The following is a 22,073-nucleotide window of genomic DNA, read 5'->3' on the forward strand; positions in this document are numbered from 1 at the left end:
GTAGTCCAATTATTCTAATATTGTTTCTATTCATAGCATCAGGCATGGCTCTCAAGTTTTCTACAGCTTCTGTGATTGTCTTATTTGAGTGCTTTTCCCGTTTGCTGAGGTCTGCTTGGTCATCCTCTAGGTCACTGGTGCGATTCTTGGCCAAGTCTGTCAATTTACCACTGCATTTTGTTATTTCATCCCTTAAGTCTTGCATTTCCCTTTGGTGCATTGCCTTTATCTCCTCTATCATTTCATCCTTTTTCTGTATTGCTTCCGTCATATCCTGTATGACTCTAAGCAGCATTCTGAAAATTTCTTTCTGTGGCAGGTCAGTATCTGCTTCTTCTATGCACATCGTTAGGTTCAGGACTTCTTCTGGCATTGTCTTCTGTTTCTCCTGCTTTTTTGTTGAGGCTGTTAGGACTGGTTGCTGTTTACATGTTGTTTTAGAGGAACCTGGAGCCATCTTCCTGAGTCAAAGAGCCCTGGGCTCTCTCTTGGGGGATTCGTATGAGTGCTTCTATGAACTACTTGCCGGTAACTTTACTGAGGGGTCAGGCTATCGCTATATCTTCCTGTGGTTTCACTCTTACCCTATCCAGCAAGTATTCCATTATTTGGAATGTCAGTTGGATAGTCCTCTCATGTGATGCTGGTCGGGTTGTGGGCCCATGAGCGTGTTCCTTCACTGGCTGATCTCTAAGTAAGCCTCACCGTGCTTGGAGCACCTTGGGTGGCCTCCTGTGTTTTACTCTGCAACTGGAGTGCCGAGGAGGGCATGTGGGTATACCCTCCTTGGTGCAGAGCATTGTAGCTGGTCGGGGGAATCACCGTAGACAAAGAGATTACCTTGGAGGTTGGGTGGATGTTCCTGCAGTAGTGTGGACCCCCACCAATGGTGGTCAGGAGTGTCTTCCAGCACTTGTAGGGCCTTGGTGTTTAGGCTGAAGTTACCCCCACTGTTTGAAGGGGAGAACCCCCTGTTGCTTGGTGTATTGAAGAGAACCAGCATTATTTCCCTAGCTGCGTGTAGCTAGGGAGCTCCTCCAGTTGGGCAGTCAGAGTTGCCCCAGGTGGAGAGGAGTGGCCTGGAAGCCGCTAGTGGCTTGTGAAAGGAAAGAGAGGGAGAGAAGAGGAGAAAGAGGTGAAAAGAAGCCAGAAAGAGAGTAGAAAAACACAAAACAAACCTGAGCTTGTTGAGACCGACTGCAGTAAGAAAGATAGAAGGGCGAGCGAGTAAAGAAAGAAGAAATAGAGTGGTAATCAAGGAGATAGCTGAGACTTGATCACTTGTCCGTGGGGCTGGAGGAGGTCCAACTCTTCCTCAAGGTAGTGGGGTGGTGTGCCGCTTGATGCAGGGTTAGATAGATGCAGGGTGGGATTACTCTCGAAGGCTAGATCGCACCAGAGGCCAGGTGTCAGTTCTTATCGAGATTCTGAGTGCTGGAGTTCACTGGTATACCTGCCTTGTGCAGTATGTAGCACTACAGCGGGGGTGGGTGGGTGGGTAAGGGTGGTGGTGGAGGGTGCTCCCACCGCCCTGTGTATGGTTACAGGACAGGCACGACCTCCCTAGTGTGTGTAGGATCACTGAGAGGGAAGCTGGGCGTATCTGACTCCACCTCCCAGTTTCCTTCACCTTACCTCCCAATTTTCAGGTCTGGCAGCAGGAGCTCTGAATAGGTGCGTTTCAACTAGTCACCATTTTCCCAGAGTCCTGCCAAATGTATCTTTTGGTGACACAATTGATGCTCATTTTTTAGGTGCTGGTCATTTTATCAGTTAAAGAGTCGTGTTTTGGATAGGTGTGGAATATCTGGGTCACGTGGTCAAACCTGAAACCAAAGTCCAATCACATCCTAATATTTCTGTTCAAGATTCTTTTCAGAGACGATGTGCTTACTGCATTCTTGTCCGAAGACTCTCAAATCTGGACACAGCTATTTCTGTTTCTGCTTTCTTCAGGGTTCCATAAGATGGTGTAGCAGATGCCCTGGGTACCCAGGGCTGAGGAAAGTTCTAGAATCTGGCCCTCAGCTAAGCTCTCGACAGCACACATTTCCTGAGGCAGGTTAAGAGCACACAATTCCAGATGGCCTGCCAGGCAGGACACCTGGCCGAGGTGGATGCACCTGGCGTCCCAAGTGGGCATCTCAGCGGTGCCTATTCCCCTCCCCTCTCAGGCATGCAGAGAGGTGGTGGTGGACCTGGCAAGGGAGCCTTTCCAGGGTGACTCCAGCCAAGCAATTGAGGATGCCATGGTGTGTGTGTGTGTGTGTGTGTGTGTGCAAAACGGCTTTCCTCTGGAGCGCACCATGATGGACGCCATTGCCCCTCTTCAGAGCCAAAGTAGGAAGAAGCAAGGTCATCTTCAGGGACTGTGCAAGCTTCAGAGAGCTGCCCCCCAAGCTCACTTTGCCTCTAGGTCCTTTTCTTGCCACCTAGGCCTCTGCTTGCTGGAACATGGGGATCCCCTTTTCTCCCAGCCCCAACTCTCCTGGTTCTAGGATCTTCCCCGTCTCAGTCATTCGTACATTAGTAAATGCTGAAAGTACTGGCTATAGTCTTTAGAGGCTTAAGTACAAGCACAGACTCACTGCTATTGAGTCAGTGCTGATTCATGGGTTTCCGAGACGGTCACTGTTGAAATCCCAGTCTTTCCCGAGGAGCTGCTGGTGGTTTTGAACTGTGGACCAGCGGGATGGTGGACCACCGCATAGCCACCGTGCCACCAGGGCTCCATCGACTTCGGGAGCTGGGGGTCAGGAATGAGCTAGGCTACTGTTCGCTGCTGTCTCGTCCTGTTTGGTCCATGACGATCCAATGGGTGCAGAGTGGTCCTGCTTCTCGGCGTTTGTGACCTTTGGGGAGCAGTTCACCGGGCCTGCCTTCTGAGGCGTGCCCCTTGGTGGTGTGGAACAGCCACTCATGTGGTCAGTCATCATGCATCTAATCATTGGTGTGACCCAGGGGACAGGAACTAATTTTAGATGTATGGTCGTGAACCCTGGTGGTGTCATCGATATGTGCTGGGCTGCTAAGCTCGAGGCCAGTAGGTAGAAGCCACCAGCTGTTTGAGGAAGACAGATGAGGCAGTCTATGCCCGTAGAGACGGACAGTCATGGACATGACTGATGGATTGATTTGACATTTGTGTTCATCTCATCAAAAAAATTTTAAAAAGATTTACAGTCATGGACTTGATTTTGGTTGGCTAGGAGTTGGTTTCACCTGCCTCCTAGTAGCCCTGTGGCATAGTAGCACCAGCCTGTGCGGCTTTGAAAACGCATCTTTACGGGAGGAGGTCACCGCCATTTTCGTTTGCGAAGACACTGGGTCCCTTGAAACTTCCAACCATTCAGTTAGCAGCCAAGCGCTTAACTGTTGTTGCCACCAGGCCTCCTCTTAGAGCTTTAGGTGGGCCTCCAGAGATGTGAGTCTTTGGGCTCTTGGAAATCCCCTGAAGGGCACCATCTTCTCCTGGGGCCCCGGGGTGGGCAAGATGTAGATGGGGCTTGGGGTGGTCTAGTCTTGTCTGTATCTGGAATCAAAAGACTCTGGAAACTTCCAAGTCAACCCATCAGCACAAAAAAGAGCTCCCCTCAAATTAGTTTTAGGGGAACATGTCTTTTAAGTGTTAAAAGGGACAAAGACAGACACATCATCCAGATGAGGGAGGGGAGGTCATTAGTACGAGGTCAAAATGATGTTGGGGAATTCAGATCGGGGCACTAGTTCGATAAGACAGGGGACAAAGGAAGCTGCCACCAATTCATGATTGGTGGCAGATCAACACATCAGAGTCACAGGTGGGACCACGATTGGGACATGTATATTGTGTTCTTTAAGAGCTTACAAAATTGGTCCATGGCCTCAGACCAAGGTCAAAACCAAACACTGCCATGGAGTCAATGCCGACTCAGACGGATCTTATAGGACAGGGAACAACTGCCCCTGTGAAGTTTCTCAAACCGTAACTCTTTATGGGAGGAGGTGGTCAGGGCGAAACTGATAGGGCATGATTCATGACTCATGACCCCTGTGTTGTCCCCAGTAGGGTGACCTCCATCAGGACACACCTGGGCAAGCCCCTAAGGGCGACTTCCCCTTCCTGGGCTGCCTGGAGATTCATTTACTACTTTCCAAGGCCCTCTACCAGAGGACAAGATGAGCTAAGCCAGCGGTTCTCAACCTGTGAGTCGTGACCCCTTTGGGGGGTTGAGCAGCCCTTTCAGAGGGGTCACCCAATTCATAACAGTAGCAAAATGACAGTGATGAAGTAGCAACAAAAATAATTTTTTGATGGGGGTCACCACCACATGAGGAACTGTATGACAGGGTCACGGCATGAGGAAGGTGGAGAACCTTGGTTCATGATCAGAAAGGATTCAATGGAGGGTTACTCTGCGTGGGGACTCTGCCCATGAATTTTGGGCTGTCACCGCCTCCATGACCTTTGCAAACAGGGGTGTTCAGAACTGGAGCTCAAATACACTACTGAAAATACCTGTGTCTTTCCCATTTAACCATATAATATGCAGATACAAGCCTTCAAGAGTTTTTAAATGGAAGAGTGAGTGGATACACTCAAAGATTTAAACCCAAAACCGAAAAAAAAAAAAAAAGTTGAATCTGAAATGTTGGGACAGGCAGACTGGAGTGGAGTGAGGAAGCTGTGGTATGTGGAAATGTCACCCACAAGCTACAGAAATTCTCCTGAGTGAACCCGGGACATGGCCTGGTGTCAGGCTCTGATATTTGCAGGTGACGGGTTACTGACAGGACATGTGAGGATGTCTAAATCCACAGGCCAACCCAAGGATAGCCTTGTTCAATGATCACATGGCCTGGAGGCTTGCCCTTGAGTTCTTGGCTGAGCAGCTTTATGCGGGCACCCAATGTCAACTTTAAGCCTAGAACATTGATCTGAGCACTTTCATCTCCGGACCATCATGATGGCTCCTTGGTTCCCCATGGTGCCCGGTAGTCTGTAACCACCCATCCTCACAGGGCTTGGTTCCTGGAAAGAGATGGCTACCCCCTCCCATACTTGTGTGGACATTGCCACCATTGATACCAAAATGAGGGGCAGGTAAGGCAGGTGTCTAATTTGGGGGTGTTGTAAAGACCCCATTGAATCAAAATGGGTGAGGGAGGGCCAGCCCTGGGGGATGTCTCGCTTAGGCTCTGAGTTCTAAATGAGCTTAACTGGTAAGTCTTGAAAGTTATTTCTCCCAGAGGCACAGGAAGCCAAGTTTTTCAGGAGATCAACTAGAGAAGAGTCATTGTTGTCTGAGCTGGAAGAACTTTGGAGACGAGCTTTTCCCGCCTGTCATTGACCGGGGAGGATTCTGTCATCCAGAGTGGTTCCTGGGCTCCTCCATGGGAGGGCCCAGAGCTGGAAGGGACATTGACAGTGGGGTTGACGAGGCTGCACAAACCAGGACCTGGAGGGAAGAGGACGAGAAGGATCCTCGGGAGCTGGGAGCTCAGAGCCACCTGGGAGAAGGTGTTCACGGCAGCAGTGAGCCATGGCAGACTTCAGATCTGTACCCCCAGTGTGCAGGTACAAACAGGACACTTGCTTATGATGCTCCTGGCCTCTCGTGGCATTCTGTAAAATAATACACCCTGCAGAACACAGTGCATGCAGCCCTGGTTGAAAACATTCCTGGGGAGATGGGAACAATAGGCAAGCATCATGTAAGGGGCCAGCACTGAGTTCTCAGGGAAGTGGTGCCAGCCACCCCTCAGCACCGTGCTCCCTTTCCACCAGTCCCCTGACTTAGGAGGGCAAGAATTGAGTGTCAAGAGTTGCATGGTGACTGCTCTGCTCTGCTGGGTTCAGCCAAGTTGGCCCTGGGAGGTAGAAACCAGCATGGTCGGAAGCCTTGGTCCCTCCCCATGGTAGCAAGTGGACCTTACTCAGAGTGCCTTTATCAGGGACTTAGGGACAGTGGGAGATGGCCATTGTGGCTTGAGTGACAAGTGTCCTTGTGTTGGTTTTCTGCTACCGCTCTTCTGGGACTATCCACTGCAAGTTCCTAGCGTCTGTTATGCTGCTCTTAACTCAAGTCCGGCTCAGGAGCCTGTCCTTTTGGCCAACTGGGCTTCTTTAGCAGACTGTAGTCTGGCTCTCCCCAGGAGCCCACTGTCCAGAGAGGCTTGCTGATGGCCATCTCCCTTTCTGATACTGAGGGAGACAGAAGGCCCTGGGCACGGCTGCCAGGGCCCCGTGGTGAGTGGGCTGACTCCTCATCGGAGCCTGTGGATCTGGCACTACGCCACCGAGGGGTGCACTGTGCCGTAGGCATTGGCCTCCTGACCCCCACAAACAAGGTTATTCCCAACGGCAGCGTGGCCTTTCTCGTTCAGATGAATTCTGTCTTACACCTGTCACAAGACAAGTGGCAATTGGGAATTCAGAATGTCTGCGTGTATGTCACCCTCCTCTGATGGGCCTGTCGGGTGACACAGACAAGTCTTAGATGTCATTCATGGATAAATGTGAACCTGGGCTGTGAGATGTTTGTCTCTCGAGTTGACGAAAACAACGAGGACTTCTGTACGCGTGTGCACGCGTTCTTCTAAGTGGTGCATAGAAGGGAGAGCACTCACGCCTTTCGGATTAGTTCCAGCCACCATGGGCGCTGCAGGACAGAGCCAAATTGCCACATGAGGTTTCCAGAGTTGTTATCTTTATGGCAGTAGACGGTCCTATCTTCTTCCCCATGGAGAGGCTGGTGGATTTGAACCACAGACCTTAAGGTTAGCAGCTAAATACTTAGCCACTGCACTACCAGCATTCCTTAAAGCAGACAGTAGCAGACGTTGATTGTGAAGGTGCACGTAGATTTTTTTTCCCCTTTATAAATCACAGAGGTTTTATGAGGTTAGGGAATACCATGACACTCTCCTGATAATAATGGCACCAGGAAGTAAGGTAGCAGGAGGATATGAACACTCAACAAAGGAACACACTCACTGTCGACTTTGACTGACGGCAAGTCTGGCCTTGCCGAATAGAGCTACCTCTGTGGATTTCTGAGACTGTGCATTGTTACGGGAGTAGAAAACCTCCCTTGGCATGGGTAGCCATTTCAAGCTGCTGACCTCGTGATGGGCAGCCGAATCCTGTACCCACAATGCGACTGGGGCTCCAGCGATGTAGATGTCCTTGGCACCGGGCTGGTTCCGAGTCAGCCACCCTAGGTACACAGGATGCCACACGCCTGATCCTGAGCCATCCTCACCAAGGCTGTGCTTCAGCCCATTGTTGCAGCCACAGTGTCCATCCTACTTGTCCAGGGCCGTCCTCTCGTTCACTGCCCCTCTGCGTTACCAACCGTGATGTCCTTCTCCAGGGTCTACTCTCTCCTGATCGTATGCCCAAAGTATGCGAGACAAACTCCCCGTCCTTGCCGTGAAGACACATTCTGGCTGTCCTTCTTCCCAGGCAGGTTCGCTCGTTCTTTTGTCAGTCCGTGGCACTTTCAGTATTCTTCACCAGCACCCTCGGTCAAATGCACCGATTCTTGCACGGTCTTCCGTATTCAGTGTCCAACTTTCACAGGCAGATGAGGTGACTGAAAATAGCTTGACTTGGCTTAGGGCACCCCAATCCTCAAACGAACATCCTCGCTTTTCAACACTTTAAAAAGCGTTTGTGTTTTTTAAAAAAAATCATTTTATTGGGGGATCGTACAACGCTTATTACAATCCATACATTCATCCATTGTGTCAAGCACATTTGTATATTTGCTTTCTACTTGAGCCCTTGGTATCAGCTCCTCATTTTTTACCCTCCCTACCCACTCCCCCCTCCCTCATGAGCACTTGATAATTTATAAATTATTATTATTTTGTCATATCTTACACTGGCCGACATCTCCCTTCACCCACTTTTCTGTTGTCCGTCCCCCAGAGAGGAGGTTATATGTAGATCCTTGTAATTGGTTCCCCTTTTCTACCCTACCTTTGCTCCACCCTTCCGGTATCGCCACTCTCGGCACTGGTCCTGAGAGGTTCATCTGTCCTGGATTCCCTGTGTTTCAGTTCTTATCTGTACCGTGTACATCCTCTGGTCTAGCCAGATTTGTAAGGTAGAATTGGGATCATGATAGTAGTGGGGGGGGGGGAAGCCTTTAAGAACTAGAGGAAAGTTGTATGTTTCATTGTTGCTACCCTGCACTCTGACTGGCTCATCTCCTCCCCGAGACCCTTCTGTAAGGGAATGTCCAGTTGCCCACAGATGGGCTTTGAGTCTCTAATCTGTACTCCCCCTCATTTCCAATGATACAATTTTTTGTTCTTTGATGCCTGATACCTGATCTCTTCGACACCTCGTGGTCACTCAGGCTAGTGTGCTTCTTCCATGTGGGCTTTGTTGCTTCTGATGCAGCAGACTTTCCCAGTGCAATGCAATGCAATGCATCGTTGGCTCTCTCCACTGCTGTTCTCATTAACATTAACATTGATGCAAGCAAGATATCCCTTGACAACGTCAACCTTTTCTCCCTTATCAGGATATTGTCTATTGGCCCAGTTGGGAGGATTTTGGCTTTCTTGACATTGAGTTGTGATCCACTCAGAAGGCTGCAATCCTCGGCCCTCATCAGCAAGGGCTTCAAGTTCTCCTCACTTTCAGCAAGCAAGGTTGTCGCATCTGAATAGTGCAGGTTCTTAATAAACCTGTCTCCAATCACGGTGCCACATTCTTCTTCATGTAAGCCAGATTTTTCTGATTACGTTTTGGCTCAGCCTGTAGATTGAATAAGCATGGTGAATGGTTACAGCGCTGATGCGCACCTTTCCTGATTTTAATCCATGCAGTATTTCCTTGTTCTGTTCACACAACTGTCTCTTGTTCCATGTACAGATTCCGCATGAGCACCATGAAGTGTTCTGGAATTCCCATTCTTCTCCAGATTTTCCATAGCTTGTTATGATCCACACATCCGAATGCCTCACCACAGTTAATAAGACACAAGTAAACACCTTTCTGCTCTTCTCTGATTTGAGGCGAGATCCATGTGACATCAGCAATGATATTTATTGCTCCACTTCCTCTTCTGAATCCAGCCGGAACCTCTGGCAGCAACTTGTCAGTATACTACTGCAGCTGTTATATCATTGGCAAAGTTTACTTCCATGTGGTATTTGTGATGTTGTTCTATAGCTTGAGCATTCTATTAGGTCACCTTTTTCTCGGATGAGTACAGATATGGATCTCTTGCAGTCAGTTGGCCAGGTAGTGGTCTTCCACATTGCCTGGCTTAGACAAGTGAGTGCTTCCAGGGCTTTGTCAGCTTGTTGAAACATTTCATTTGGCATTCTTTCAGTTCCTGGAGCATTGTGTGTGGCTAATCCTTTCAATGGAGCTTGGACTTCTTCCTTCGGTGCCATTGTTTCTTGCTCCTGTGCTACACCCTGGAATAATTGTTTGTCAGCTCCTTCTTTTTGCTATAGGGGCTCTTGGTAGTCTCCCCGTCTTCTTTGAATGCTTACTGCATCATCCAGTATTTTGCCCATAGAATCTTTCAATATTACAGCTTGAGGCTTGAAACACATGCGTGAATTCTTTTGGTTTCAAGTATGCTGAGCGTGTTCTTCCTCTTTGGATTTTTAACTGCAGGTTCTTTGCACATTTCATGATAGCATTTGCCTTTGTCTTCCTGAGGTGCCCTTTATAACTTCTCTTCAGCTCTTTGACTTCATCATTTCATTCATTTGCTTCAGTCACTCTACCTTCAAGAGTAAGTGTCAGAGTCTCTTCTGACAGCCACTTGGATCTTTTCATGCTTTCCTGTCTGTAAATGACACCGTACTTTCTTCGTGAATGATGTTCTTGATGTCATCCCATAGCTCATCTAGTCTTCTCTCATGAGCGTTCTTTGCATCCAAGCTGTCCTTGAAATCCAAGTGGAATAGACTCAAGTTCATATTTTGGCTCTCGACTTGTTTTCATTCCCTTCAACTTCAACCTGAACATTCATGTGAGCAATGGACAGTCTATTCTACAGTCGGCCTCTGGCCTTGTTTAGCTGCTGATATTGAGCTTCTCTCTTGTCTCATCCCACAGATATTTCTGTATATTCCATCTGGAGAAGTCTGTGTGGATAGTGAGCTTTATAGTGTTATTGGAGGGAAAAAAGGTATTTGTGACGAAGAAGTTGTTAGTATTGCAAAATTCTATTATGTGCTCTCCAGCTTCATTTCTATCACGGACCATATTTTCCAACTATTGTTCCTTCCTCATTTTCTCTCCCCCCCCCTCCAATTTGTGTATTCCACTAGCTTTTGTGTTTTGTGCATAATCTGAGTAATAGTTATATGGACTGGATCTCCTCGTACGTGGATAGTTATTAGATATTATCCTTTTCACAGACAGCATTGGACTTCAAGAATGATCTTGAAATGTCCTTTTTGGCGATGGACATAATGTTGTATCCCTTCAGTCTATCATTCCCTCTAGTGAGCCGGATGATTTTTCTGGTTCAAAATGGCCAACACCAGCCCACTTCAGCTCACAGAGTATTGATCACTATGTGTTCCATTTAATTTTTGTCAAGTTTCAAATTTTCTAGATTCATGCTCCTTCATTCCTATTCCCAATTATTAATTGATGTTTGCAGCTGTTTCTTCTCATTTTGAATCATGCACCATGAGCACTGAAGGTCTGAAAAGCTTTACTCTACAGGCGTTACTCCATCCAAGACATTATGGTCAACTCTAGGCAGCAATTCTTCAGTCATATTTTGAGTGCTAATCATAAGGTTGGTTCAAACCCACTAGCCTCTCCCAGGGAAAAAGATGTGGCTGGCTGCTCCCTTAAAAAGTCTTGGAAACCCTGTATGGGGCCATTATGTCAGAATAATCCTGATGGCGGTGGGCTTGGGATTGTTTTTAGTTTTTTTTCCTAGGTGGAGATGTAAATTCAGGCAAAGCAGACTGGGTGCTGGCCAGACACAGATTTGGTGAGGCCACTGTTGCTTTGGAAAGATTGGGTTTTGGTGTTGCCACCTAGAGTACCAGGCCTCAGTGGGATCTGCCCGTTCTTCAGCCAGTCTGGGTAATGGAGTCTGTGCCTCTCAAGCCACAAGGCTGGGAATTGGGGGGTCCTGTTGGAAAGGGGGTAAACACAGCAGAAAAATCAAACCCATGGCCATCAAGTTCATTCTGGCTCACAGTGACTATATATAGAGTTTCCAAAATGGAACCTTTATGGGAGCAGATAACCTAATTTTTATCCCATGGAGCAACTGATAGGTTGGACCTAATGACCTTGGGTTAGCAGTCCAATGCTCACTGGACATTGACACTAGGATAGATGCAGAGGGCTCCTGAGAGACTGCAAAGGAAGCCGTACACAGGCATTTTGCCCTGTGGCCCTAAGTCCCTGGGCCTCGGTTTCCCCTTGTGTAAAACGAAGGGCAGGTAGAATTCCATTAGTGAAGCCGTACCTACGACTAACCTGTTCGACTTCCTCTTCTGCTTAGGCGAATGAGTTGCTGTAAGGAATAAACTTGCCTTTTCTGTGCTGTCCAACTCAGACTGTAAGTAGTCAAGAAATCATTCTGTTAAGATTCAATGGTAAGGCAGGGGAGTCTGCATCAGAAACTGTCTTCCTGCCCCTGTGTGTTGACTTTGGATGGTGGAGCTGTAGGGAACAGCATGCACAGCCTGTGGAAGTGTATCTTCTGTGCACCTAACTCCATGTGGTCGGTCATCCCAAGGAGATCTGGGAAGGCCAAGGCAGGGCTCAGTTTTGTGACCACAACCATTGGAGACTGTGCTGCAATGCCGGTGTCACCGGAAGCCAGGGAAGTTTGGTTTGGATCCAGAAGGAGCTGGTGTTGGCCGACACCAGAACACTCCTCCAGACGGCCGTGCAATCAGACCCTGTTGGAGAGCCAAGGGTTTCTGAGAACGAAACCACAGACCTTTGCTTTCTACTCCATCCGTGTTTATGAAGCTGCTTGCTGTTGGGAGACAAGATTCCAGGAGGGGCATCAAAGAAAGCTGGGGTTGGTTGGTGGGGGAACCGAGCTCAATGACTTTCCTACTGAATCTGTTTGGGAGTTACTACTGTGATGAGGACATGGTGTGGGAGATGTAAATGAGCCCAAGGAGACACTAGCTTGGTCCTCTGGTGTTGCTGTTACAGAAATTCCACACATGGAAGGCTACTGTCAGAAACGGAATTTTACTTGCTCACCGTTTCGGAGGCTAGAACTCTGAATTCAGGATGTCGGCCCCAGCAGGGGGCTCTTCCTTGCTGATTCTGGAGGACGATTCTTGTCTCTTCCAAGTCTACTTCTTGGAGAGCTCCGTGTGTCTTGGCAAATCTTCCCCCGTGTCTAGAGCAGCGGTTCTCAACCTTCCTCATGCCATGCCCTTTTCATACAGCTACTCATGCTGTGGTGACCCCCAACCATCAAATTATTTTCGTTGGTACTTCTTCATTGTCATTTTGCTACTGCTATGAATTATAATGCAAGTATCTGATGTGTAGGATGTTTTTCATTGTTACAAATTGAACATAATTAAACACAATTCAAGCATAGTAATTAAGCATAAAACAATATGTAATTATATATTGTGAAATATTTATGTGTTTTCTGATGGTCTTAGGTGACCCCTGTGAAAGGGTCGTTCGACCCCCAAAGGTGTCTCAACCCACAGCATGAGAACCGCTGGTCTAGGAGGTTCTCAGCACAGGGACTCTGGGTCCAAAAGATAGAGTCTGCTGCCAGCTCTTCCACCCTGGTGGTAACAGGTTCCTTCTCTGCTTCCTTCTCTCTCCTTTTACCTCTTTTAAGCTAAAAAATGTTGAAGTGACACCCTAGGGAAATTCCACTGAAAGGGGATCAGGATTATGACCTAAGTAAGAGCATTGGTTGCCCCTGATTACATCAGACCCCTTCATGGGAGATGATTACATCATTATATAACTGTCAAATGACGTAATCACATAGCCACCAGATGACATCATGATACTTGGAGAGGTGATTGAAGTATCGGGGATTTCGTTTGCTTGGATCCACGGTCAATGACCATGGAAGCAGCAGTCAAGGGATCAAACTGTACACATCGAGTTGGTTAAATCTGCGGCATGAGATCTCCTTAAAGTCTTGCGAAGCTGGGGCAGAGGTTGCTGCATCGAACCGGAGTTCTAAGGCACATGCTGCTTGATGCAGCAACCGCTGCCCCGGCAGCTGCAACCCTAAGACCGCTGGCAGGGAGGCGTCTCACCCGAACCAGAAAGGCTGGGTGCGAACATGCTAGACACACGAGGCTGACTGCTCCCCATAAAGAGTTAGTCTTGGAAGCCCAATAGGGCAGCTCTGCTGTGTCCCGCAGGGACCTGCGAAGGAGCATGGGATGGCTGTTAGTAGGTGGCAGGGTATTGGGCTATAAATATTGCAGGGCCCCTCTTTTCTCTACGCCCCAAAAGAATGCCTTGCAGTTTGAAAGCAGAAATGGCTGGACAAGCCTCCGGTACATGTGCCGGATACCCTCCGGCACCCCTGCATGATTCCTCCCCGGGGAGGGAGGGTCCCTAGTCCAGGGCCCTCTGTTTCTCCTGTGCATGCAGTTCTGCCTCACGTCCTCCTGCTTTTGCGTTTGGTCCCCCAGTACCTATCTGGAGGGATTCGGACACGGATGCTTGGTGTGGCTTCCTGGTGGCCTTTTGTGCAAACTGTCCAGCGCGCTTGAAAGATAGCTCATGTCTGGTCATTTGACCAAGGGCTCTATGTTTTTGTTTTTTTTAATATTATTAGACAGGTTGGTAACACTGTACTCCCGGGGTCTTGGAGAGAGAGAGAGACGAAGCTTTACAAAAAAGACAGGACATGAACTTCCTCAGCTCCACAAGCCGCTTTAAGTAGCTCTCGCAGTAGCAAAGTGAAGTTCTCAGAAACAGCAGGGCCCGGATTCGTTATTTAATATCAAACAGGAAACCGGAAGTCTCCGGCAGCAGCACCGTGGTGGGTTTTGCTTAGATGTGCTCTACGGTTCCTCTCTGCAGCAGAGTCTACACCAGACGTGGCTTCTTGTAGACAGGGATCCTGGATGGGTGCTCATGACCGTCTTCAACCCAAACTTGACCGTTCAGACTGGTTCCATAGCACGGAGCTTTCCAGTAGAACCAGAGGGCATTCGGCGTGGGATTGAGCGGCTCCTTCTCAAAAACTGAGATGCACACGGGGCACTTGGGAAGGCTTTGTGCAGGGCTGTCTTGAAGCCCAACATGTGCAATATGAATTTACTGCTGAAGACCTGCGCTTCATTTTAAGGTCAGCCTTCAATTTCTAGAGAACATAATTTGCTGCTATTTTTAGAGCACCATGATTGCTCGTAATAACTAATGGAAGGAAAAAAAAAACCAAACAGAGAAATAAATGTGTAACAGCTGTGTCTGCTTAAACTTGATTAAAGGCGGTTGAAAAAGAGAGAGCAGAACGTAAGTAAACAGACTGAGAATGACAATAGGCACGAGGGAAAGACAAGGACCCCTCTCATTGTGAAAAGCGGTACAGGCATCACTGGCTCCACTTCGAAGGCCACGCGTTGTCTGTGTTTAAAGTTTACTTTGTCTGCAGTGGGATCAATGTTGTAGTGAATAATTTATAGCCAGCATGAATGAGCTCATTAGTCACCTTTTCAGACTTTAAATGAGTTTTGTGGTTGTCATTACACGAGCCTTCTGTTCAGCCGCCGAGCAAAATGGCAGTTTGGCACTTGGCTGCCGTCTCACAACCAGCCTGCCTCCCTGCAGCTCTGCCCCCGCTTCACGGTCCTCAGAAACCGCCCCGCGCTCTCCCCCTGGGCAGGTCCAGGAGCTCTCCCATTCCCGAGGCCTTTTGCACCCCTAGCTTCAATGAAAAGTTTTTATAGGATTCAAACAATAAGAAGAAAGCATTCATGCGTGTCTGCTGGCGAGAATAAAGCGGACGGAGTAAGCGATCCAGCAACTCTTGTGTCTTTATCTCCGTTGTGCTTGCTTTGATATTCAATGCACCCAGAGAGGCAGCAAGCGGAGGAATAGTTGGGGAGCCCGGGAGCCTGGCTTCCAGACAACGGCAGGCATTTCAGGCAAGGGGATGTTCCTGGTGTCTGGATGCTTCTGAGTAAGTTGGCGTTGGGACAGCGCTGAACAGTTGCATGATGTGGATGGTGCAGATGGTTAAGTGTGTGGCTGCTAAGGGGAACCTCTGCAAAGAGGAAGAAAGGTCTGGCAACCCACGGCCTCTCAGAGCTCACAGCCCGAGGAGCGTTATGGAGCACAGTTCTGCTCGGGAGCCTCTACAGGGATCTCCAGGAGAAGGAATTGGCCCGACCATTTCCAGGGCCATAAAAAACCACATGTTGCCAACAGTGCAGTAGACAAGATGCCAGCCAGGGACCTCATCCCAGTCCATCAAAACCCAAACCATACTCACTGCTATCGAGTTGATATTGACTCATCGTGACTCTATCCGACAGGGGAGAACTTCCCCCATGGGTTTCTGAGGCTCTAGCTGTTTACAGGAGTAGAAAGTTCTGTCTTTCTCCCAAGGAGCGGCTGGCGGTTTCGAACCTTGGGATCGCAGCCACTATGCACCAGGGCTCCAACTCCACAGTCTTGAGGATCATGAACAACTGAGTGATGTGGCTACTTCCTGACTGTGCCCCTAGGGACTTGCCTGGGCAGGCGGGGAGCAGGTGGGATTTCTGTAGCCAGGCGTGGACCATTCCCCCAGTGGGCTTGGCCTGTGCTCCCCTCTCCCAAGAACGGCCAGGACACTGTCCCTGCCCAGCTCGGCCCTTGCTGGCACTCCTGGTGGACAGACGCTTGCGCAGGGGTGTCTCGGCCAGGCGCCTGGACCTCGGTGCGTCTGATGTTCGCTCTGAGCAGCAGGCACTCGTGGCTTCCGTCCCCAGCGTGGGCAGCCCCCCTTCCGGGATCCATATTGTTCGACAGCTGGCCCAGCCCTGTGTGAGGCAGGCAGGAAAGATACTCTGTATTCCTCTCTGGAAGAAGTGCCAACTGGAAAAGGGCGCCTGCTTGTTTGGGGGCCAAATCTTTGAAATCAGCCGGAGCCACGTGTCTGTGAGAAATGAGGTGCCGTGGAGGCTGGGAATTAGCAATCCATTTGGCCTGCTTGGCAGTTCTGTGGGCACCGGCATCGCAACATGAAAGGCGTCCGAAATACCTTTTCTAGAAAGGGGGAGGGGGAATCCTGCTAACCCCCGTCCCTCCAATGAGCAGCAAGTCCTTCAGGCCTGGCTGTTGTACTAAGTTCAGTGTGTCGCTCATTCACGTGGCCACTCTCGTCCATCAAGGAAATCCTGCAGGTCATCATTTCACCCCGTGAGTTCATCAAGGTTGGAGCGTTTGCTTGTTTTGAAACAAATAAACAAACAAAAGCTAAACGAGAAGAGTGGGTTTTTGTTTTTATTTTGTCGTTCCCTTCTGCAAAAGCATGAGGGGAGAAGTTCTTTCTTTCTTGGCGTGGCTAAGACTGTGCCACGGAAACCCACGTGGCGGCCGTGGGACTCGCTGAGCTTGCCGAAGAAAGGAAAGGGAGAGCTCGTCAAACCCAAACCCAAAGCAACAAAACCTAAAACGTGGGAAGTGGAGGGGGCTGAGGTGGTGACCGGTGGCTGCTGCCAGGGTGCGAGAGGAGAAGTGTTCAGGGCGTATTTCTTTTTCTGCCCCGGAGCCGGGGAGCGGAGGATAGGAAGAGGTACTCACCAGTTTACTTACTAACCGTTTACTTGGCTCTTGGCATCTGGTGGATTCATTTTTTATTACAATAAATTGTTGTGCGCTAGTCTCCCTTGACTGGTGGTGACTCCGTGTGTAACACAATGAACTGTCACTGGCCCTGCGCCATCTTCACGGTTGTTGCTGCAGCCACTGTGCCAATCTATTGTGTCGCCGGGAGCGTCCCAAACACAATGTCCTCTCTGTGCCAGTTCCCTCCTGGTGCGAGCGAGTTAAAGTTGTCATCCACGGGGTTTGGGGAAGTGGATCACCAGGCCTTTCTTCCTTGTCTTCATCTGGATTCTCTGCTGAAACCGTGCCACCATGGCTGCCCCTGCCGGCATGTGAAATATGAATAGCGTAGCTTCCTTTCCGCCATGAGCGACCCTGCTGGTATTTGAAATTCTGGTGGCATCGTTTCTAGCATCCCAAGCTGCCACAGTACAGCAAAGTGACAGATGGATTGTGGATTACTATGTAATGTCACCAAAACCAAAACTCAGGGCCATCAAGTCCATACTGACTCACAGTGGCCCTGGAGGACAGGGCAGCACTGCCCCTGAGGGTTTCTGAGGCTATAACTGTTTACAGAACTGGAAAACGTCGTCTTTCTCCCAAGGAGCAGCTGGCGGTTTCAAACTGCCGACCTTGCAGTTAGAAGCCCGATGTGTAACCACTGCACCACCAGGGCTTGCAAGTGACCAAGCTCAACTCACTGCCTTTGAAGCGATTCTGACTCATAGCGACCCTGTAGGACAAGGCAGAACTGCCCTGTGGGCTTCGGAGATGTGAACTGCTTACGGGACTGGAAAGCTGCATCTTTCTTCCTTGGAGCGTGGAACCTGTTCCACCACCCGCCCCATTGCAGGGACACATTGTGCCAGATTAATTGTGACCTGGACGATGAACTTTGGGGTTTGTGCAAGTAGTGCCTTTTCAGGCCGCCCTCAAGTTCCCCTCCTTCCTCCTCCTTTGTGCCCTTATCGCTCTGTTTTCTCCTCTGAGCCCCATCCTCTATCCCCAAGGAGTTCTCTCTCAAATCCGTTGTTCTGGATTAATCTAAAGTCTTTCTTGGTTCCTCCATGAAACATGACCCTCCACTCGGCTCCGATCCCAGCCCCATGACTCACCAGCTGGATGACCCTGGGCACCTGGCCAGACCTTGTTGATGCCTCAGGTTCCCCATCCACGGGATGGGGCGAATGTGAGGCTGCGAGGAGCGGATATTTAGAAAGCTGTAGAACACCATCTGGCACCGAGGAGGAAGTATTGCCTAACTAAATAAACGGGGTCTGCTGGCTCTGGGGGCTAGGCACTGGGCTGCTAACCACAGGTCGGTAGTTCAAACCCACCAGCTGCCCTTAGGGAGAAAGATGAGACAATCTACTCCCATAGAGAGTTAGAACTGCAGAAACCCTGGATGGGCATGCTACGAGTCTGAATTGGCTCAAGGGCTGTCTTTTTTTGGTTTCTTTTCTTTTCGTTTTGAGACTCAGAGATTGACTGCCTTCTCCAGGGTACCCACTTGGCTGCAGGAGGTATTGCTGGCAACTCAAGGTGGGCCTGACTGGGTACAGGTTTTTGCCCATCGAGTATGGTATTTGGTCTTTCCTAGGTGTGAGGACTTGCAGGGTTTCGTTCTCTCGTCCCTAGGATCGCTACGGGTCGGAACTGACTTGCTGGAACCTTAACAACCACAACAGTAACAAGCGTGCCTGGCCATTGATGGATGGTGAGAGTTCGTCTCACACAGTGGGCATGTCATCAGGAGAGACCAGTCCCTAGAGAAGGACGTCATGCTTAGGGAAGGTGGAAGGGCAGTCAGTGAACATGAGGAGAGCCCTTGATGAGAGAGAGGTAGATGGGCACGGTGGCTGCCACGATGGGCTCAAACATAAGAATGGTTGCGAGGGTGGTACCGGACCAGGCAGCGTTCCATTCTGTTGTCGACAGGATCCCTCAGAGTCAGAACCAACTAGACAGCGCCTAGCAACTACCACCACCCTGCCTGGTAAAGTAGAGGGTCTGAAAAAGAGGAGGACCCTCAAGGACATGGCTGGACACAGGGCTCAGAGAGGGCTGTAGCAGTGGCCTTACAAGGCTGTAACAGTGGGCTCAGAGAGGGCTCTAGCAGTGGACTTATACACAAGGCTGAGCTCAGAGAGGGCAAGGATGGTGAGGGTGGCACAGGACTGAGCAGCGTTTCCTCCTGCTGGACACAGGGTCACTGAGACAACAGACTGGGCGGCATCTGACACAAGGGTAATTTGCTGTACAGAAACAATCTGGGGACAGAGAGCAAATGTTTCTCGTTGCTCACCAACCATTGACTGGAGTAGTTCCCTCTTCGTGACAGAAGCCTTTGTAGAGAGAGCTTGAGACCCCAAGCCTTCAGATTGGAAGGCTTCCCAGAGGCAGAGGATGGACCCAGCGTGCAGGACCTTTGTCAGCCTCAGCCGTGCTCCCAGTTGCTGGGAACACCAGCCTTTTCAGGCAGGGACTGCTTTTTGTCCCTCCCGATTGAAAAGGTTTCAAAGCGTTTTGTGAAAGGCTTTGCAAACATGTTTTTCCCTCCCAAACGCTTACATTCGGAAATGTTTGCAAATTGTATCACACATCCAGCATATGAGAATGGGAACATGACCCAGTGAAGGGAACGCTTCATTTCAAATGACTGGAAATTGCACATGGGAGGGGACAAAAGGGGACATGGTTCCATGTGGCCTGTAGAGCACAACTGGTGCATTTGCCACGATGGGCTCAAACATAGGGAGGGTTGTGCAGATGGCACAGGACCAGGCAGCGTTTCGTTCTGTTGTACAGAGTGTGACCATGTTGGCACCTGAGAACCACCACCTAGTCCAGCAATTTACAAGTTTTCCCGACTTTGAATGATGTCCTAGTAGGCGGCTTCCTAAATACCTTCTTGCCCATTTCAGTTCCTTTATTCAGTACATACTTATTGAGCATCTTGTGTATGCCGGGCATTGGGTTGAGGGCACTGAAAACACCATCCAGGAGATGGATGGATGCCCTGGCCTCCACAGCGAGCTCGAGCATCTCCAAGAACAGGGAGGGGTGAAGGGGACTGGGCAGTGTTTCATTCTGCCATACATAGGGTGGCCAGGAGTTAGTTGGAGGTGACAACAATAACACACGCTGCTGCTGCAGAAACTAGATACGCCCCCTGCTGCCATGGGGGCTCACGGCCCCCTGGGGAAGAAGCCGTCTGCAGAAAGGTCTGTGAAGCCCCCAGTCAGGGAATACGTGTTGCCCACAGTGCGTCACGGGCACAGGGAAGCTCCGGCTGTCCAACCTGTTCACAAGACAGTGGTTGCAACTGTTCACCCGACTGCTTCCTCAGGGCTTTGCAGAGTCTGAAGACACGTGGGTGCCTTTGGAAAGCTCTAGAAAGGAATTGAGAATGTGGTTGTTCCTAATTTGACACCCCCCAGCACCCTTTCACCAGGGATAAGGCTCAGAGCAGAGGTCTTGCCGCTCACCAAGGTGGGAAGGCCACTCTCCTTTGGCATTCAGATCTGGTGGGGTCCTCATCCCAGCCACAGACAGTGTTTGGCTCTCACTCTCCCTCTCCGGCAGGGCTGTTCCACCCTTTCCTTTTCAGCAACTGATACCTTCTCACATCTCTTGCCACATCTCTCGTGGAAGAGAGAAAATGTTTGAGAAGACAAGAGACCAGAAACACATGGGGGTTGGGGGAAAGAAAAGCAAGTGAATTCCAGGCATCTTAACTCAACCCCCTCCCGACCCCCCAGCCTTACTCTGAATTGCCTTTATGGGTTTTTTTGACCCGGGCTAAGGCGTTCCCCCCAGGAAGACCTGTTCAGGTGCTGGGAGATAAGAGCCTGCCTGGAGAGATGTGCCATGGTAATAACCTTCAACCCCCACCTCTTCTTTTGAACTCTAAGGTCCAGAGACAAGAGTATATTGGGATGAGATTTCTAGCTGTGGTGTGTGTGTTACTTGGGGTGTGTCAGACCCTTCTATCTTCAGGCTGACCAGGCTGACACAAAGGTTGCTGGGGCCTTGACAGGCCCTGTGAGGTACACATGGTTAAGGTACAGCCACTAACTAAAAGGTTGGCAAGTTGAGTCCACCCCAGAGGCACCTCAGCAGAAAGGCCTGGCAACCAACCCTGAAAAGTGGCCACTGAAAATCCTGTGGATCAGCTCTGCTCAGATGCCAGTGGTGGTGGTGGTTCCACGAGCGAAGGAGAGGTGATGTAGAGATGATCAGCACCCTCTAGGGGTGATGCCCCAACAGAGGGGGGTGGGGTGGGTGGGAGCTGGGCATTGCCACAGAAGACTAGAGGCTCCAGAGACCTTGAGGATCGCTGGGGTGAGACTGCAGCTAGGATATCCCCCCACCTCAGGCAGTCAAGGACAGCAGGCAGGTTTCGCCACACTAGAGATGAGGCCTGCACAGAGTGGGAAAGGCAGCCCCTTGCTGAAGATTTGCCACCATCTGGGAGCTTAGTGAAGAGGAAATGTCTCATATGGATCTGTCTGGCTTTCTTTATTGTTTGGAATAAAATAAATAACAAATCCAGAAAGTGGGGGGTAAGAGGGGTTCTTCATCTTGGAGCTGAGTTGAACTGGGGCTTCAGGTCTGAGGGATTTCTCAGGAAGCTCCCACCACCACTTGCCTCACCTGGATCTCTATCTTCCCTAGGCCAAAAATCAGGGCTCAGGTGTGAGGGGAAGACTTGTCCAATCTTATTTTTATTATATCACCACCAGGGTGCCTGGTCCACTCTCCTCAAAGGCGAAACAACTCTCCTCAAAGGCTTCACAGGCCCTTCCTTGAGGGTGGCTAGATTTGGAGTGGTGGCATTGCTGGGCGCTGTGTGGCCCTGGGAATTGGCAGTTGGGTTCCCAAGCTCCCCCAAAGTCTAGAGGGGACCTGTTTTTCGCTTCCAGCCTAGAAGTGGGCCCAGGGTTGATCACAGACCCGGGAGAGGCCGCGCCCCTCCAGGGCAGGTCCCTTGCTCCTTAAAGGCCATCCACCCCCCACCCCGCCCTTTCTTCAAGAGACACAGGACCTGCGCACAAGCCACCTGGAGAGAGGCAGCCAGGCCTTGGTGACTACCCCTGGGGACACAGAGTGGGCGCAGGCCGAGAGTTCTGGAGGGCTCTGGGCATCCAGCCAGGGCGCCCTCGATTGGGAGAAGTGGAGTAGTCGGTTCTTCCCCTCGCGAGCCTCGCCCGCATAGTAATTCTTTTTATTTTTACTTTCGAGCCATGTAAGGTATGCGGATGGGGTAGGAGCGTTCCGGCGACACGTTGCCAGCGGCAGCCCGCCCGCCCGT

At 50.1% G+C, this 22,073-nt stretch overlaps 1 protein-coding gene across 2 annotated transcripts in view; it reads left to right on the plus strand.

Moving 5' to 3' along the window:
* The window catches only part of FOXN3 (forkhead box N3), a 296,318-nt gene that overhangs the window by 47,581 nt on the left and 226,664 nt on the right, over window positions 1-22,073 (plus strand). The window contains exon 1 of one of the 2 annotated variants that reach the window (XM_045287733.1): window positions 21,922-21,976. The exons of the other annotated variant lie outside the window; for it this stretch is intronic. The gene's annotated coding sequence lies outside the window, so the exon portion shown is untranslated. Of the gene's footprint in view, window positions 1-21,921; window positions 21,977-22,073 lie in introns of those variants that run through there. 2 annotated transcript variants of the gene reach the window in all.

Source organism: Echinops telfairi, unplaced genomic scaffold, assembly GCF_000313985.2.
Source record: "Echinops telfairi isolate 266 unplaced genomic scaffold, ASM31398v2 ScPeMD7_18;HRSCAF=68, whole genome shotgun sequence".
NCBI lineage: Eukaryota > Metazoa > Chordata > Mammalia > Afrosoricida > Tenrecidae > Echinops > Echinops telfairi.